This window comes from Furipterus horrens, unplaced genomic scaffold (genome assembly GCF_987537825.1).
Source record: "Furipterus horrens unplaced genomic scaffold, mFurHor1.1.pri manual_scaffold_1, whole genome shotgun sequence".
NCBI lineage: Eukaryota > Metazoa > Chordata > Mammalia > Chiroptera > Furipteridae > Furipterus > Furipterus horrens.
The window spans coordinates 12,205,830-12,218,480 of record NW_028327171.1 but is presented as its reverse complement, the minus strand read 5'-3'; the positions used below and the strand labels follow the sequence as shown (position 1 = coordinate 12,218,480).

At 36.3% G+C, this 12,651-nt stretch overlaps 1 pseudogene; it reads right to left on the bottom strand.

Moving 5' to 3' along the window:
* Window positions 1–6,497: 6,497 nt before the first annotated feature.
* LOC150020687 (large ribosomal subunit protein mL48 pseudogene) lies at window positions 6,498–7,071 on the bottom strand (annotated as a pseudogene).
* Between the last annotated feature and the right edge of the window lie 5,580 nt (window positions 7,072–12,651).

The window sequence follows — 12,651 nt, the reverse complement described above, 5'->3', positions numbered from 1 at the left end:
CAGAGAACAAAGATTTGACAAGGCATGTAGGAGTTAACAAAGGGAGGAAAAATAAAGCAAGTTTTGTTTACATTCCATTGAGTGCAGAAATTTCAAAATCTGGAAACATTTTAGGAAACTCCCAATATTTTTGAAGTCTATAAATATTTTAGCATGTTAATCTGTTTGGTGTGAATAAATAATATTGGACTCAATTCATAAATAATGAAAGCAGGATATAATTTTTCTACAGTCATAATCAAGATAAGAGATAAGATAAAATAATACATATTTGTGAGATTCTTAGTTCTTTTTTTTATTGTTAAGTTTTTTATTGTATTCTTTTCCATTACCATTTATCCCCTGTATACCCTCTTCCATCTCCACCCACACCCCTCCTTCCTGCAATCACCACACTGTTGTTCAAGTCCATGAGCTCTTTCTCCCCAATCCCCTCCCCCTCCAGCTGTCAGCATGAAAGCCATTTATTTTGTCTGGTTTCTTATCTCGAGTCTTCTATTTGCATTAAAGGATTAAGGACCTTGGATCAGAATTTGGTGAATGAAGCCATCTATGGTCGCTTTAAAAATGTATCCATAGCATGAGTGAGTGTAGGGGACATTTTATACCAGTAGTAAGCATATGTCAATGAATTTATATTTTCTTTTCATCTCTCATTTTAGCCAAGTGCAATTAGAGGTTTGAAGCCTCTTAGAGCTGCAGTGGATGGATAGAATTATATTAAAGGGATTTTCTTTTCCTTACGTGTGCTTAGCTACTCCACATGGAGAACAAAAAATATATTATTTATAGTAAATGTGGATTTTAAGTCACTATGATTAAGCTAAGCAGAACCTCATGATGTCCATCAATGAAACTGAGGTTACCAGGTTGAAGTTATGTCTGCTATTCCCAAAGTAAAGAAGGAAGTGAAGAGAGGGGAGAAGAAGACAAGCCAAGAGGCAAGGGGTTGAATGGAGAAGAAAATCACAGGCTGACATTCTGATTATCTTAACCAAAAGTTTATGAATGACACAATGGAGTCTGTACTATAAACTGTCATTCTCTTATAATTTCTGAGTATAATTTGTTCAACTGAAGGGGTTTAAAAGTGTAATACAATTATTTTAACCAAGAGGCCAGACACTTTTATAATAGATTTTTCATTTCTGTATCTTGTTTCTCAATTTTACCCAATTGGTCAAAGATGAAATCAGAACCAGGGAAATTATGTGAACTCCTGAAGTTTGATCCCATTGAGATATGCCCCTCTCAGTTATTAGCTCTGTTTGAGAGGGGCCTCTGGATTGTGGGGATGGCTGCAAAGATCTCTCTAAGTGGAAGAAATGAGTATTAACTGAGCGCCAGGAACAGAGCTGATGTTTACATTATGATTGTGTAACAACTTAGTCCCACTCGTTTACAGTGGCTGTTCTAATTTATGGGCTGAAATGTTTGCATGTTGATATCAACTTAGTCCTGGGAGATATTTTCAGGGTTCCCACTTTCAGATACATTTAGATAAAGCAATCCCTGTCAAAACATCTGGCATTGTCCTTAAAATATCATTTCACTCAGTCATTGACTGCCAGTTTATTTTTCTTTCTAACTGGTTCATTTCAGGACAAGCCTGTCATGGTCTGTAGTCTCCACGGCGTTCCTCCACTGTGGAAAACAGTGAGAAACATAAAACAAACCCTCCTACATACACTCCAAGAAGCTTGTACTAAGTAAAACAGGCAAAGCATGAGGGGCGATTGATATCCTACTACTTATCAACATTTAACCTTGATTTTCAAGGACAAATTAATGTAACCCTTGGTAATTAATCATATTCTCAAATGAAGATACAGGTCTGAAATTCTGGGTTAGATTGGAAAGTTAAACGCCTGAAGAATAATGGTGATTATCAAAAACACGTCTGTATTTGTAAATAAACATGACCCAAAGTCAAGAGACTCTCCTGAGTTCTCATTACCCAAGGCCAAACTCCTGTGGATTTTGAGTTTTTGAAAGTCCTTTGGTAACCGAAAAGAAAAAGAAATAAATTATATTTTCCTTAACATAAATTTGGTTTCACTTTGGAAAAAAGAAGAGAGGGTGACATTTTAAATTGTTTGAAAGGACAAATTGTCGGTTAGAATGAACAATGTACCTTTTTGTCTCTTTGACTAGTTTTATTTCCTCAATCTCTGGGCAACCATCCTTATTAGGAAGTTGTTCACTAGAGATGTGAGTAATTATATTATTCATCTCCTGTCTGACTCAGATTTAATAATTAGTGTGACTTACATTTATTAAAGAGCGTTCTACTTTCGATCATCATTGGTGTTGCAGGTTCATGATTGTCCTATTTTTAAAAAAATAGACTCCAAAACCCTTTTGGTCATTTTCTAACCGCAGCCAAATTGCTTCCCATTGGCTGTACCTACCTCTTAAAAGACAAACTGCACATTCAAAGCTAAAATCTGATGTTTTACAACATTTTCAAATACAGTAGCAGGTCATTAGTGAATCTAACTTTAAAATGGAAGACATATGACTCATCTTTGGTTAAGCATTTTTAGAAGTCAAGAATAGAGATGCAGTTGAGAAAAGAGATGCATTAGGCTACCCTCAAGTTCAAAATACTAAATCAGGGGAGTAAGTAAAAGGATTTTTTGTTTGTAAAAAATAAAGGAACGAAAAAGATGTTTGCTGTTCAACTAGATAAAACTATCAAAATACTCAAGATATAGCTTTCCTGGATTTAAACAGAAAGCCTTATATAGTGTGTTATATTTTTGTATTTCAATATATATAAAGATGACTGATTTTTTTAAATCAAGTTTATTTTTTTTCTATTTATGATCATTTTGCCTATAAAACATAAGCTTTGCTTTTGCATATGAAGCACGACATTAAAAGATATTCTTTTCAAAACTGAATGAGTTTACTTGTGATACTTAACTATAGAAAGACTATTTTCATAGATTTTGTTTTGCTATTTGCTTTTCAGTTCTAAGTAATAGTTTTCCAGTTCTTAGTAATAGTAATAGCTTTCCAGTTCTAAGCAATAGTTTTCTAATCATTTTTAAATTTATATGGTTCAATATTGCATTATTTCTTATATGTTATAGAATATAAGATATATATTCCTTTTTTTAGAATGGTGGTGTTGTGACCTATTAAGGGTTTGACATTAAGTAGATGGCTTTAAAACTGTTAAAAGAAAAGTGAAATATTTGTTTTTCTAATCTAATTTGTTTGTGACATTCATATTTTAGAAAATCACCTTGGTCCCTTTGGAGAAAGTTACATAGTTATCGGCTGCCTTCTCTAGGGCATAAAATAAAACACAGAACTCTTGCCATGTCCCTAATCTAAGGAAAATCTGGTCAGAAACCAAATTATACTGAAGTGCTTGCTATATTTGGATCTTAGCATGTTTGCCAAGTGTGTGACTTGTTTAACTGTGTATGTTTCAGCCAAATGTCAACAAATTTCATTTCATTATACTGAAAACCCTGGCTTTAAACCTCGTATTGCTGTAGAGCACATACCTAGTATAAAAAACCTTATTTTCTGTAACCAAGTGTCAGTGGCCATGGTTGCTATAGTGACCAATTGCACCAAATCACAGAACAGACCTTTCCATTAATGTTTTAGATTTTAGTAGTATTAGTGGTTAGTGAAAGAAATGTCCCTCTTTTAATGATGTGGAGATAAAATAGAGAAATATGCAAAGCCCATAAAACATCTGTTACCTTTGTTCTCAAACTTGGAGTTAAAATGTTGGCCCATGGTGTTCATGTGCCATGGATAGGTTTTAGAAATACACCAAAAATACCATTGACTTAAATGGAAGACCTAGGGGGAGAACAAAAGAATATATATATCTTTGGCCAAACGGCAATTCTGTTCTTTTAAGGATGGCAATCTCTGGTCAAGAACCAGCCTAGAAGTGAGAATGATGATGAAGATAATGTATCCATCCATCTTGCCAGCCGGCTCAGCTCACTAAATACTCTAGATTATTGGAGTAATATGTTAAAATACTATACATTCCACAGCTTAAAATTTGATGCAAAACATCATCATGCTTTTTATATTCAGGAATAGTGAGATTGCTTTTTACAAAGTACAGGTCTAATATATTAACTCTCTCTATACTAGGCACTTTTTAAACCCAGTTCCAAATATGGGACTTGAGATGTATATAAACCTTTTCTGAATGTGTGCAAAATTATGAAGCTATAAAGTTACATGTATTTGGTTGGACGGAGGTAGTCGGGAAGTTGATTAGAAGATCTGCATTCTTCGGTGGATTTTGACCCATCCAAAAGCTAAGAATGTTGCTATGTACCTTTCTGCTCCAGCACTTGGCTTCTTGCTATCATTATACTTGTTCGTCATTACCTTTCCTACTTGAGTTTATTGTGCGCTAAGCGCATATTCTGAATAGCTGAAGGGTGAAATTTTGTTTTAATTGTTTTAACCCCATGATGTAATTTAATAGTGATCTGGGTAAATCCTAAAATACTATTTTTAACAAGGCAACACCCTAATAAAATACACCTCCATGGAGTTTCGTTAAATATGTCTGCAACAGTGTACTACTTGTTCTGAAACCATTTTCTATTTCACATTACATGGCTATGAGAAAATTGCCATGCTATTAATTACAGTGCTCTCAAATGTCTCGGAAGGAAACCACATGTAATTCATAGGGAGGCTTTTATTTTATTTTTTAATTAGACTCCTTAAATGAACTGTTTCCCTCCGAAACCTCCCCCACTCTACTCTCACCCCACAGATCCATTGTAATGTCTTAAATGTTGCTATGTTTTGTAAATACCAAACCCATGGCAAAGAGGTCTATCGAATATCACTTGAGTGGTTAGTGGAATATGTTACTAACAGAGTCAATTTTTTTAATTGCCATCACTCTTTCACCACTTTGTTGTTATTTTTTGCTCTCCTTAACCTGGAGATTGGGGAAAAAAAATTTGAAAATATTTTTAAAGCATTCTTTAAAAACCTAGTTCATGCCAAAGCATTATACCAAGCCTCATAACATTCTTATAGAGGTTTTTCTACCACTTACTTTATCTTTAAAAAAAGATTTAAAATACCAGTAATTTTCATTTAAATATTTTTTGATTGATTGATATAGTTTTTTTTCTTTCCATTTATTTTATCTTATTGTTGTTCAATTACAGTAGTCCTAATTTTTCCCCCATCGCTCTCCCCTGCCTCGCCAACCACCCCCTCCCCACTCCTACAGTCAATCTCCACCCTATTGTTCATGTGAAGTTAAATATTTTAACTTTTTACTTTAAGATTTTATTTATTTGATTTAATCTTCATTGTGTTTTTCTATTACCATTGTGTCCCTTTATAGCCCCGCCCCCAGCAATCAGCACACTGCTGTCTGCATCCATGAGTCCTTTTTCTTTTTCGCTCAGTCTCTCCACCCTGTCATCCCCGCCCCCACCCCCAGCTCTCATCCTGCTCTCCATCTATGAGTTTGTCTCCATTTTTGAGATAATTTTAGATTTGCAGAAGAGTTACAGTATCAGTACAAAGAAGCTTAGTAACACTCCCACCTCAACTTCCCCTCATGTTAACATCTTACATAATTATACAATTGTTAAAACAAACAACATAGCTTTGATACATTCATATTAACTAAATTACAGATTTATCTGGATTTCACCAGTTTCCCCACTAATGCCCCACTTCTGTTCCTGTCTCCAATACAGCATCCTAAGTTGTATTTATTTGTCATGTCTCCTTTATGTTCTTTTGATCTGTGACAGTCACTTAGTCTTTCATTGTCTTTCATGATCTTGGCGCTTCTGATTATTATTGGTCGGTTATTTTCTTGGATGTCTGTCAGTTTGCATCTGCCTGATATTTCCCTCATTTTTATGCTGAGGTTAAGCATTATTGGGCAGGATACTAAAGAGGTAACCTGGCCTTCTGTCTGCATCATATCATGGGTACAGGATGTCAATATGCATTACTGGGTTGTTAGCTTAAATTACTTGGTTAAAATTGTACCTGCTATGATTATAAAATTATAATCATTATGTTTCCCTTTGTACATACTAAATATTTGGGAAGGAATACTTTGAGTCTACTGCAAATATCTTGTTTTCACTTAAATTTATGTCACTAATTTTAGTATCCCTGGGTGGATGTTGTCTGCAACTGTGGTGTTTTAACAGCAGTTTTCTATTTCCCTTATTTCTTTTACATTTATCGGTTAAGATTATTTGTAAGGGATATTATTTATTAAATAAATAAGTCTTTTCCTTAGCAGATTCTTATTAGATGGAGGATACCTAGGGTTAGATCAAAAGAATGTGGTGACAATTGGCGAACACGCCACCGAGGAGAGCTAGTGTTCCTGGCTGTGGGGCTGGATACTTATATCTAAGGGCCAGGGCCTCCTGCTTAACTTTGACCAACCCAACACTCTTCCTCTTGTCACGCAATATTACCAGTGCTGGCATGAAAGGGTCGGCAATGATCTAGTTCACCTTGGCTAACAGTTCTTCCAGGTCTGGCTGAGTTGAACGTGCGCTTGAAGTCCTCAGTGTGCTCCTTCACTGACAATTTGATGCTCTCAGGAAGATTGCTTTGGATTATTCCCAAGAGAATTTCTGCAAAGGTAACACTTAAACCACTGATCTGAACCATGCACTCACAGTAGGGAAGCACTGAGCCCAGGAACATTCTGCTGTTTTCGCCCTGCAGCCACAGCACCTCCATGCTTCCTGTGGGCACTTCAGAACTCTCTTCCACGTTCATGGAGAGATGGTTACAGAAGCCGTGAACGTATTGGGCCTAACTGTCTGCCAGAGCCATGTCATAGGCACTCAAGTGAATGTTTAAATCTTTTGTCCCCAAATGAATGTGTCTCACTTGTGTATCTTCCAATGTCACAGTGGGCTTTGTCCTGTAGGGCCGACTGGTACTCAGTGGGATGCCGCCTGTAGAACAGACGGGGTCCTCTCCTGAAGTTTTGAACCTTAAGAAGGGGAAGGCTTGCTTAAAAATGGTATCATTCTTCAAACACATCACCTTTCCCAGAGCTTTGTACATCTTTTGCTGCTGCAGCCTGTTACTGTGGAAGCTGAAGATTGGTCCAAGCACCCACAATCTCTCTGGGCTGCAGGCACTGACGGAATAGCCTCCAAATAAATAAAATTATTTATTCAATTGTTTTCAATCAACATGGAATCATGTATGATTGCTTTATTCTTTGGACTATTTTCATTGTTGTTGTAGTCACTAATATTGTTCAGCTTGAACAGCAAGACTTTATCAGGTTGTTCATTCAGTCTGGCTCAGGCACCCTTCTGACATGCTCCCATCCTTATTTCTTTGTTGGTTGGTTCACTTGCTCTGAGTACTTTCTTAACTTCTAGCACCAAAAGACACTCTAAGCTCATATTACATTTCCCTGCCCTGGTCTTGTAATCACCAAGGTCTCCAAGAAGTCATAATTCTTTTCATCGGAAAATGGTATTTAGAAACCAAGAACTGGGAGCGAGGTACCCATTATTAATGAGGTTTCACTGCTTTTAATAGCTTTCTGAGGATAGAGATAGAAAATATATGTACGTATATTAATGCATGCTCTCACACATATCTATCTCTCTAGCTGCATATCTATCTTTGTCTGTTTATGATACATACACACAGACAATTCATTCTAATACCACAGGGTTCAGTCTATCCTTTCTCTTTTCTTATTTACAATTTCTTGAGAAAACTGACTCTCATTAGCAACAGTATATTTACTTATTTTTTCAAACATATTATACAAATAAATTAAGAACTGTTAATCAATTACTATTTAGAATATAGTGTTTCTGTCTAGATCATTTTATCTTTAGCCATACAATATTCTTTTAAAATATTGTTTTCCAAGGTTGCCATGAACAGCTTCTTTCTTCCTCATTTCCTTCAGCGTAGTTCTTTGGTTACTTGTAATACAGTTAGATTCATTTACCACAGTTTGCATTCTATGTTTTCTTTATACTCTGATGTGTATTTTTTTTTTAACATTTCCATACAGTAATACTCATTTTGGTACAAAGTCTTATTTGTTTTGACAAACAGTATGTATTTCTAATTTCTTATGGAAGACCTCCATCACCCTCAAAATGCTCTTGTTTTATAATTAACCCTTCCCCACATTTCTCTAAACCCTGCCACTACTTATCTGTTTTTCAGCTCTATAATTTTCTTTTGTCTAGAATCTTATGTAAATGGATTCATGAAGTATATAGCTTTTTAAGTCATGTGTTTTTGTATTTCACTTCATAACTTGTCATAAAATATTTAAGATTCATCTGTGTTTTAGCATGAATAAATAGTTTGTCTGTGCTTATTGTGACTACATTTTCTTTGTCAAGATCTTTTAAAGTAATTCATATTCTAATAATATGGACTTGATCTCACTTTTTAAAAAACAAATAATACATGATATGCTCTAAATTTAAAAATATGTGGCATTTATTTTGTTTCAAATGTATACAAAAAGAAGTTTCTTTGTTCTCATTTCACTTTCGGCCTAAGCTACTATTAACAGAGTTCCAGGAGAAAGTGAATAATTACTGGTTAAATTGACATTTAGTAACTGGTATTTAAGAGTGGGTAGAGCAAAGTATAGGGACAATTATTTTCTGAGATCTCTCTTGCCATTGTATCCATGTCCAAGGACTCCACAAAAATAAGAGTGTAGGTAGAACAAATTTGAGAGTATTATTTCTTGTTTAAATAAAGAGAAAATATCTAGGGAAAGTCTTATTACCAGCCACAATAGGCTACCACCATAATTGGAGGCTGGTTTCAAAACCCAAACTCTGATGAAAAATTATCATTAGGTATTTATTTATCCACCTCTTTATGAAGAAGCTAACTCTTTCCAATTATTCTTCTAAGTAGAAATGTTAATAAAGTAAATGAAATGTGGCTCCTATCTTTTTCTCTAAGAGATATTTTTATAAATTAATGCCAAAATTAGGTGTAATAAGGACAATGGGAGAAAGATATAAATTATTATTGAAGACTGGAGAGGGACACCTAGTCAGACTGGCGGTTAAGGAAAACTTCCTGAAAGAAAAAATGCATAATCTAAATTTCAAAAGCCAAAAAGGAAGCAGGTAGATGATAAAAGTAGTCAGGAATTTCATTTGCAAAGAACAGCAGCTGTAAAAGCACAAAAGCATGAGGCACATGAGGGATTTTGAAAGTGGAAAGTGGTTTATTTAGCTAAAGAGAAGCACAGTGGTGGTTGCTTGGAGATTATAGTGAAAGGGTAGTAAAAAGCTAGGTCATGACAGAACTTATAATAAATTTCCACACTTGAACCTAAAAACTTTCGAGAAGTATGTACAGATTCCAAGCCCTAAGTAACATGACTCTAATTTTAGAAACATCACTGTGAAAATAATGTAGAGGAGGACTCGTCATAGGGTATGGAAACAGATGAGGCCAAGCAGCCAAATAAAAGGGTATTCCAGTATTTCAGGAAACAAGCGATGCATGTCTTCAATTAAGAAGTATTTCTGAGGCTGCAAAGAAATGAAGAGATCTAAAGAAGCAGAACACAGAGGTAGAGATACAACTTGAGGATTGAAACCATGAATTCAGGAAAGTTTATAAGTGGCATGGGCTTGTGGGTAAATAGATGCCTCGTGCATGCAAATGTGGATGTAGACATAAGAGCAAGTACAAAAAATATAGTACATTTTGTTTTGAACATTCTAAGTTTAACAAAAGACATTCGGTAGGCATTTGAATATATAGGTCAAGTGCTGAGCACAGACGTGTGAGAGAGAAATAGAAAGTTGGCATTCATTACCTTATACACACACTACCTAACAAAATGTTTGAATGGGTTTACTTACTAAACAGATATAGGGAGGACAGAGGACTATATATGATGCTACATATAAAGGATAAAGAAAGAAGGATATGCAGGAAGTTGAGACTCAAAGCTAGAGGCTTTGAAAGAAAACAAGCAGTAGCAGCATGAGTATCAAGAAAGAGAAAGGATTTCAAGAAGAAGGGAGTGGTAAACTTTGCAAAATACTAAAGAATTTCAGCCGAAAAAGGCTAAACAATATCCATCACATTGAGAATATGAAGTTACTGAAGGACCTACCGAAAGCACTTGTATTGACCAGTAGTTGGTGTTATAGACTAAATTGTACCACCTAAAATTTTTATGTTGAAGTCCGAATTCCCCACTACCTTACATTGTGGCTCTAAGATGCCTTGGCGATAGGGCATTAAAGACGTAATTGAGATTAAATGAGGACATACAGAGACATCACAAGCATGTGCTTACAGGGGCAAAGAGAAGGTGGCCATCCGTAAGCCAAGGAGAGAGGTCTCAGAAAAATCCAAACCTGTTGACACCTTGATCTCAGGTCTAGCTTTCAGAACTATGAGAAAATAAACTTCTGTCATTTAAACCACCCAGCTCGTGGTCCTTTGTTCTGGTCGCCATAGTGAATGAATACAGGTGAGAAGAAAGACCATTTCACCAAAGGAGAAAAATGAACACAAGACAGGAGGGGAGGAAGAGGAAACAATGAATGTAGATGTGTCTTATGAGCCTTATAGTTGGAGGAAAGTACTAGGATGGATAGAGAGAAATTTGAAGGAGAAAAAAAAGCACTAGCGTTGGTTAGGTTTGTTTTGTTTAAGCCAGAAAACAAGTGAGCAGATTTATACACTAGGAAACTATCAAGAGTAAGGAGATTATTTATGGCCCGTGGCTCTAAGGAAACTCAAGAAAAGAATGCTCACTCAGTATTTATTCATTTTGGAACAACATAGTAGTGAATACCAGCACATGGAAAGTACTAGGAATTACTGAAGAGTGGCAAAGATAAGTAAGGCATAGATATTCCCCCCAGGAGCTTCCTTTGCCACAGAGAAAACCCTCAAACATATGACAGAGTAGTGTGATGGGTGCTAGGGTAGAAGGTACAGAAACACATGGAAGAAATATCTACCCCAGCTAGATATAGTCAGGGCGGTGCTGGACGCAAGCTATCCCTGACATGATTCTTAAAGGAAAACGGGAATTATTCAGGAAAAGAGAGGAAAGATATGGTTAACAGAAAATGACAAGATAGGCTGAGCAGGTCTTTCAAAGACAGGGGGGCAAAAACATAGAATGATACTCTTAAGGAGATATGTGCATCCATTAGTTAATGTTAATTGATTTCTTTATATTCTTGTACACTAAATAAGATATATCTAGACTGGTTTAACTAAAGATTGTGTGTGTGAATTTAATAACTATATTAAAATCTCTCAATAATTATATTTGTTGCAGTGCAAAACTTAACAAACAAGATCTATACTGGATTGGGATCCAGAGGATTTAGTTACTGGAATTTAGTTTCCTATGATTGCTTAAACACAGCTCTATACACTGAGTGGCTTAAAACAACACAAATTTATCTTACAATTGTGATGTCAGAAGTCCAAGATAAGCTAATGCCAAGGTGTCATCAGGGCTGTATTACTGTGGAGAGCGGACCAATAAAATGGCATTGGTCTGTTCAAGATTGCATAAAGTAAATAAAACAAAATGGAGTCACTCATGTCAACCAAATGGCTCAGTAAGCCATGACACTTTGGTTCAAGAGGGAAACTACCCAAGTCAGAGCAAACACGTCTGGCAAAAAAACACACCCAAGATATGTGCACATGTGATCAGAACAGCCATGTATCACCCATAGATACGCTCCTGGGCAAATTCCCCAGTCACCATCAGGGATGCCAAGACACTTATCAAGAGACCCAGAAGGGTGGAGTACACCACTTTCAAGGTATAACTGAAGCAGGCTCCACACCTCTGCTGAGACAGCTGAGCTCCACATACCAGAGCGATGCTCCATGCCATGCCGATCTTCCCTGACATTGGTCACCAGAGGCTCTTCCCTGCTAGACTGATGACTTTACCTGCCCTGCTACCCACCTGGCTTCAGAGATCCTTTCTTGCAAGATGCTCACAACTCCCTGGTTCACTATGCTGTCTCCTGGACCTGCAGACTGAGACTCCGGGACTCAGGTTCATTATCCCTCCATGATTGCTGTGTGTGTGTGTGTGTTTTATTTCTCTTAGATTGTTAGAGTGTGAGTAGGATATTAGTGTATGTTGATGCTCTACTTTGAATGAACCTGCATTCAGTAAAAGCTGAGTGAATAGTTACTGTGTGTGACTCTTGTCTATTACTTGGTGCTGGGCCACTCAGCAGGCAGCTAGCCTAGCAGTTGCCAACTGACTTATAGAAAAGATCATATCATGAACATATGCTCCTGACAATTCCTTTCTGGAGGCTCTAGAGGAGAAGCCATTTTCTTCTTGCCTTTTCTAGCTCCTTGGTTCATGACCTCTACATGCTGAATTAATAAACACAACTGATTTGAAATTTGCCTTCAGTCATTCTAGGTCTTTGTTTCCTCTAAGTTATGGATTAGGGGAGAAAAAAACACAGATAAAACCATTTTATCGAACTTATTGACTATATACTATCAACTGGGTTTGCTGATGTTGACCTTGAATATCTAGCTAAGGTAGTGTTTGTCAGCTTCCTGAACTTTAAAGTTACTTTATCCCACTTTTCCTGTACTCTATTCTTCGGAAAGAAG